Source organism: Dinoponera quadriceps, unplaced genomic scaffold (assembly GCF_001313825.1).
Source record: "Dinoponera quadriceps isolate SergipeBrazil2010 unplaced genomic scaffold, ASM131382v1 scaffold1013, whole genome shotgun sequence".
Classification (NCBI taxonomy): domain Eukaryota; kingdom Metazoa; phylum Arthropoda; class Insecta; order Hymenoptera; family Formicidae; genus Dinoponera; species Dinoponera quadriceps.
Genome location: NW_014555097.1, coordinates 8,189 through 16,376, shown reverse-complemented (window position 1 = coordinate 16,376; position 8,188 = coordinate 8,189).

Genomic DNA, 8,188 nt, shown 5'->3' with positions numbered 1-8,188 from the left:
CACCGAATAATATTGCTCTTTTTCCATGTTGACGACGATGTCTGAGGCGTTCATTTTAATCAGCTGCCAACAAAAAACTAAAGGACGGATAAATCTGAAATTTTGACAGGCATTATTTGAAAGATGGGGCTACATGATGGTAAAACCGGTTTCTCTGCAGTGGCGCCACCATGCGTAAATCCTACTACTTATTTGACCACCTTCGTATTATGCACTGCATTATTTTTACTTTCTAATTTGAAAAAAATGCTACTGATGCTGCAAATATGATATGCTCAGCTTTGGGAAAAGATGCTGGATCAAAACTTGTATGAAGTGGCATCGAAAGTTTCAAAGTGATGATTTCTTTCTTGCAGATGAAGAACGTCCTGAGGTGCCGAAGAAAATTGAAGACGAGGAGGTTGAGCAGTTATTTAATTAAAATCCTGCTGAGACTCAAGATGAATTTGCGTTACAACTAGGAGTAACTCATCAATCAATTTCCGTTTACTTACATAAACTGAGAAAATTCAAAAACTATAATGGATTCGGACTGATTCCACACGAATTCAGTCCGGAGAGCAAGCAGAAGAGGTTCGACATAGCGATGTCCTTATTAACGAGATATAAAATAAAGAACTTTTTGTACAATATCTCATAATTGACAAAGAAAAATGGGGGTTTTATACGGCAATTCTAAAGGAAAATATTATGGGTTGATCTTGGTCAACTATTGACGTCGATCGTGAAATCCAATATTCACGCAAATAAAAGTATTATTGTCCAATTGATGGGATATAAAAGTTGTGAAATATTATGAATTGTTACAAGCTGGTCGGACAATTACTGCTGAGTATTACCAACAATAACTCATTCGTTTGAACTACGCAATAAAAAGGAAAAGACTATTCATATTAGCTATTGAATGCAAATCATCTAGTACGATAACGCTTTGCGACTGTACGTCGCAAAAGGGACGAAAGGTACTATTTATTCGTTAGACTGAAAAATTCTCTCTCATGCAGCTTATTCATTAGACTTAACTCCTTTGGATTACTATCATTCCGATCGCTCCAACACCACTTGGCAAATATACACTTTAATAATAAAATGTAAGAAGTCCGAAAATATATCAACAACTTTATCAATTCGAAGCCGCCATCTTTTTATCTAAATGGGATTTGTTAATTGCCCGATAGATGGAACAAAGTATTAGAAAGTGATGGCAAATATTTCTAAGAATGTTTATCAATTTTTCGTAAATAATAGCACATTTTCTTCCAAAAAGGCACTTAATTAATTTACGCATCTAATATATTCTAGCATTGAACATCTTAAATGTACGACAACGTATAATGCCTAAACGAACACAATTTCGTAAAATAGAGAACATAAATTTGTAATATTACTTGATGAAGATTGCGCGCATTTAAATTATTTACGTACGGTCATTTAATAAATTCTTAGAAAAATGTAGAAATACAATTTTTTAGTGCAATATAACTTTTACTTTTTAATATAATCTTCTCCAAGCTCAATGCACGTGGTCCAACGATGCTCATGTTTTTTCCAAAATAAAACGATTTATTTTTCTTTTCAATAAAGCCGTTTGTAGAATGAAATTATATAGAATGACTTCAATATTCGAGCCAAATCTCATTCTATTTAACCATTTTTTCAAATCCAGAAATAAGAAAAGTACAGGGAATTAAATCTGTATAATACAATAGATAGGCAACTATTTCGAACCGTAATTTATGCAATTTGTTCATTAAAATTGCAGAGTTGATGCATTATCTTGAAAAAGCATTTTTCTGTTTACTATATGGGGATATTTTTCTTTGATCGTATCATTAAATTGAAATAATGATGATGATCATTAAATTTATCATATAATATTCTCTTGTAATTGTTTTTCCTATTTTCAGACAGTCGATTAACAATATTCCACACACATTTAAAAAAAATCGCCATGATTTTCCATCTGATAGAACCGTTTTCATCTTTTTTGACGGACGTTCAGCAGGAGAAGTCTATTGTTTTGAATATTCGTTTGTCTCTGATATGTAGTGGTGGATCCATGTTTCATCAACGGTATCAAAACATTGCAAACAATTTTTGGGTAACGTTTAAACCTTTCCATATAATACATTGAAGTGGTCAATCGATTTCGTTATTAATCAATTATGAGCAAACGTGGCAACTCATCTTACGGATAGCTTTTCATTTTTAAATATTCGTGTAATATGTAAAATCGTTCGATACCTATAATTTCAACAATCTTATATATATTCAGTCTACGATTTTTTAAAACGATATCATAGATTTTTTTAATCAATTTTGAATTCGTCACTGATTTTGACGATCTGAACGTTATTCATCATTTGTGCTTGTACGACCACATTTGAATTTAGCTATGCAATTATTGTTGTATTATACTGTTGTTTAATATGCTATTGTATATATTGCATTTGGAAGTGCTTTCAAAATACTATCATGTCTTTGACCATTTCTGCAGAATTTAAGCCTTTCAGAACAAATATTTAGTGACTGCTCGAATCTCGATTTCATTTTTTTAAAAGAAAGCAACAGTAGTTTACTTCAGTTAGCTGTTATAACAAAATCAATTAATAACCGGTCAATCTGAAACTTCGTATGTTGAGGTTCAAAGGATGGTATAGATTCAACCATCATATCAGTTTGCTGTTAGTGGTAGCATCTCATATATTTTATAAGGACTCAATCAATAGATTCAACCCTCACATATGTGTAATTGTACATTAGGTGTACAAATGAATAATGCAAATTTTTCATCTAAATTCGATATTCATTTTAAAAGAGAGTAAAATAAACTTTTTAATAGAATTATTTGCAGTTGCTTTCTATAACTTTAAGCCATCTTTCAGGCAGCTGATGAATTTTATCTCGGAGAATTGCTGTATCTTTTGACACGATAAAGTCGTCAAGCCATTTTCGGATTTCATCCAGTGATTGGAAGTGAGTATCGCGCAAGGCGTGTTGCATCGACCGAAAGTAATAAAAACAAGTAATAATCGGATGCAGCAATGTCTGGTAAATATGCCGGGTGCTGCAAGATGTCCCAGTCAAGATTTATTATGGTGTCTTTTGTCTTGGAAACAATGTATGGCCTGGCGTTGTCATGCAACAATTTTACAGGACGTTTTCCTTTGTCAGTATACGAACGTTTCTGATCCAATTTTTGACTCAAGCGAATTAATTGACATTGGTAGCAGCAACTGTCTCACCTGATTCCAACAGCTCATAATAAAGTACGCCCTTAATATCCCATCAAATGCAGAGCAGAACTTTCTTTCCAAAGCGACTGGGTTTTGCTACCGATGTTGATGGTGCGCCGCGATTTACCCATTTCTGCGTTTCTGATTGTCACAGAGTATCCATTTCATTGCCCGTAACGATTTTCCTTAAGAAAGACTTTTAACGACGCGGCTTATTGAGAAGAAAGACTTGCTGCCACTCCTTGATTTTTGTTGGCTTCCATGAGTTCATGCGGAACGCATTTTCCTTTTTTTGGATCTTACCAAAATTATGTAGGCGTGTGAAAACAGTTTGCTGCATTACTCTCAACATTTAATACATATATTCACTTATCGTCTAAATTACGCGATGATTGCAAATAAATAAATGCATCACTATGTGCCTCTAACGGTAAACGAGTAAATGTAATAAATCTTCGCCTTACTAAACAAATGAGTCTACAATATATTAAAAGTAAGACTGTAAAAATCTCTACGCAAGCTAGAACATACCATGAATGACGAGCAAATAAGTCGCAATTTACCTTGAGTAACGATTTTGCTAATCTTTTTCAAATTTAGTATTATTATAATAGTATTATTATAATGTATATTCATGTATTTAGAAAGGGAAAGATGTAATAAGACAATGCATTACCAAGGTTCTGTTTTGAACCTCAAATTTTTTGCGGATAACTGATGATCAAAGACGTTATTTAAATTTTTTAAATCGTAGAGCGTGATTAAAAATCATTAATTTGTTAAAATTGTGGGAAATTCTTTTATTTACAGTTTATTTAAAGTTTAATAATCGCAAATTGAAATAAAGATGCCACAAACCTCGGAAAGCTACATAGGAAAAAATAATTAAAAACATTGATAAGTTCCATACTTTTCGGCTCCCCCACTTGATTAACAACGTTGGAGTAGCAACAAAAATATTTATCAAGATTTTAGCAAAAAAATATCAAAATTCGGAAAAGTCCATAATCAACATAATTACCAAAGATCCAGTACCAAATATATATCTTATCTGTTGCCATGATTGATTCTATTGAACTGAATACTTTTCAAGATTGTGTGGGGACATATTAAATATAATTTTTAATAGCTATATGTCAACACTACATAACTATAAAAGAGCGAGAACATCAATTGATTTAAAAATTAATTTCTTAAATGCTTAAAAACATGTGGATTATTTATTTGTACATTTAACAGTTAAGTACGTATAAAATATACATGTTGTAAGACGGACCGAACCATATAGAACGTAACCATATTAAACAGTGTACGATTCGACACGATCGGCATTGAAAATGGCTGACCGTGCGACTGATGCGTCATGGCACACCGACAATCGTTCACGAGTCACTTAGATAACTTCTCCATCTTCTGTTGTTATTCGATACTCACCGAAAGGGTCCTGTTAGCGCATAATGCGATAGGAAAGGACATATTCATACACATCGGCCGGTGCCTAAAGTTTTTTTGCTGGACCGCCAATTAGAAAATTTTATATTATTCGGTGGTAAACTTAGTTCCTGCGGCTCACAGTTAGATGACGTTAGTTGTAGGTGTAATTTATTTTGACATCTGAAACTGGCTGCATTTTAGAGGTTAGACATTTGTCAATAAAATTCAGTGCGAAGAGATTCATTTAAGCGAGCAGTGCTATTTTTTCTTTTGATTAAATATGGAACGCGATAAGTTGTTTTTTCGACATGTACTGCTTCATTACTTTGACTTGAAAAAAACTGCAACTGCAGCTCATAAATTGTTTTTCTAAGCTTATGGCAATTATGCTCCATCGGAAAGAACATGCCAAGTATGGTTTCAGCGATTTAAGATTGGTGATTTTGATGTCAATGATAAAGAACGCTCAGGCCAACCGAAAAAGTTTGAAGACACCGATTTGCAGGCATTATTGGACGAAAACTCTACTCAAACGCTCCAAGAATTGTCTGCAGCATTAAATGTTACTCCGATGGCTGTTTCCAAACGTCTACATGCAATGGGAAAAATTCAAAAGGAGGGAAAATGGGTATCACACGAATTAACCGCAAATGCCATTGCGAATCGCTTAAACATCTCTATTTCTCTGCTCGCCAGGCAGATAAAGAAGAGTTTTTTGTGGCGCATAGTGACTGGCGATGAAAAATGGATATACATCGATAATTCTAAACGAAGAAAATCATGGGTAGACCCTGGTCAACCATCGACATCCACACCAAAGAGAAATATTCATGGCCACAAAGCAATGCTTTGCATTTGGTGGGATATGCACGGCGTCGTTTATTATGAGCTATTGAGACCGAACGAAAGTATCACGGGGGATCGATATCAATCACAATTAAACTGTCTGAATGAAGCATTGTTGGAAAAAAGGCCAGCAGTAGCCAGCAATCGACGTAGTCATGCTTTTGCACGACAACGCTCGACTACACGTTGCCAAAGCCGTCAAAGAAACACTGATGCAGCTCGAGTGGGAAGTTCTCCCGCATCCAGCGTATTCACTAGACTTAGCTCCTTCGGACTATTACTTGTTCCGGTCGATGCAGCACGGCTTGGTGGATACACACTTCAGAAATTACGAGGATGTGCAAAAATTGATCGACGAATGGATTGCATCAAAAGACCAATCGTTCTATCGTCGCGGAATCTATGCGTTGCCCGAAAGATGGGAAAAATGTATAGCTAGGGAGGGAAAATACTTCAATTAATGTATTTTTTGCTTTTGATGTCGAAATAAATGAGTTTTTTAAACAAAAAACCGCAGGAACTAAGTTTACCACCTAATAAATTAGCCAATACTGATGTGGGCTATCGGATCCCTCCCTACTCACCGCTGTCAAGAAATATTCGCATGGCCACTCATTTTCTATATCAATCGCACTGACCGAATCGGCTGTTCTACTGTATTACGCGCACTCACCCGCTTATATATTTTTGTTAATAATTAAAAATCTTATGTAGTATTTTATAAAACAACATCAATCCTATTTTTCAGCTTGATTTATTATATATACGAAGGTGGATCAAATATAAACGAGCCTTTCGCAAAAAAACAATATATTTTTTAAAATCAATTCTAATTTACGTTTTTCTTATTTTTCTACATAGTCTTCCATCTTATCTATACACTTCTTTTAACGGTCTGGGAATTTTTTAATCGCGGTATCATAAAAAGTTTGCGGACGTGTATCAAACTAATTGCACACAAATTGCTGCACTTCCTCGTTCGTTGTGAAGCGCTGTCCATCAAGGGCTTCCTTGAGTGGCTCAAACATATGGAAGTCGCATGGTGACAGGTCTAGGCCGTAGGGTGGATGTTCTTGGACAGCCCAGTGCATATCGGCCAATTTTTGTTGTGCTACTGCTGCGGTGTAGGGTTTGGCATGGAGAAGCAACACACTTCTAATCGGAATGTCGCGCCTTTTTGAACGATAGGCAACTCGAACTAAAGTTCCTGAGAGATTTTAAGAATAGTTAAGTGCCGTTCGTCTTCGATGAGTTCTCGGAAAGCCTCAGTGTTCTGCGCTGTGATGCTAGTGCGGGGACAGCGCGGGTGGACAATGTTTTCAACACGCTCCCGTCCTTTCTTAAATTCGTTACATCACTGCTTCACCTGAGCCTATGAAAGGGTTTTTTCCCCGAACTGTGGGAGTAAACGGCGGCAAATTTTAGCAGCATTTACATTTTCGTTGACGAAAAACTTAATAACAACGCATTGTGCGAGGTGTACCTTTTTCTCGCTCATCGTAATTGCTGCTGAGAGTAAGCAGCACGTTGCGTGCCAACGTTATTACTGCCTCCCACATGACTCCCCTCCACTGTCCAAAATGTTGTAGACCCTCACGCCGCCAACGGGCGCGCAATTTAAAAAGGCTCATTCGTATTTAATCCACCCTCGTATTATAGAGAGTGAGACTTTTAACTAGGAACATTCAAATATTTCGAGAAATATTCATCCTACGAAAAAATTGTTTTCTATCAAATTCGTTTGTTTCGAAAGGGGCAGCAAGATGGCGATATCTGTTTCATCGCAGGTGGCGCTTTTATCAGTGAAAACGAAATCAACTTTGTTCTTTTAAACGGGAACTTCTAACTTTCATTGAATATTATAATTTCATGCTAAAAAGAAAGTAACTGTTGTCTGAAACATTTTTTTCGAATCATTATAGGTGGTGCTGCAATTGATAAAAATAAAGTCTTATACGAAAGTTCTCCTGTCTCTCACGATTGGAGTGCTTTTAACGTGAGTCCCTTTGCTTCTCATAATTGAAGTACTTGTTTAACATGAATCCTCTTTCCTCTCATGATTGAGGTGTTTGTTTTTACGCTTTAAAATACGTAATTTTTATTTTGAAAATTTTTTTTTGATAATGCGTAAATTAAATTTATAAGCGTTCGTAGTGCGATCTGATGCATAATGTTATTAAGACCGTTACGCTTTAGCAAAATATGTAGACAACAACAAACGCATGCACGAACTTTCACACGCACAAAGTAAGCTCAGTTTAATCTTATTACTTTTCAAGAAAAATGAAATAATTTTACAAAGTTGAAATTATGTCATTAAATATTTAAAATAATGACTTTCAACTTCAACACATTTATTGATCCGGTTTTTAAACGATAAACAAAATAACACTGATTGACAAAGTAATAGTATTTGTGCATCGATATCTTTGCAAACATTTTTAATATGTTCAATCATATTTTCGCTAGTTGTTGACATTTGTAGGTAAACTTAATCCTATATATAACCATATAAAAAGTCTAAGGATACTATGTCCGGCAATCTAGCAGGCCAATTTAGTGGACCATCTCTACGGATTCAGCGTCCATTGTAATCGCGATCTGATACCTCCTGTGCTATAACTTATGCGCTGAGCAACCATCACGCTGAAACCAAATGTTTAATTACTTTT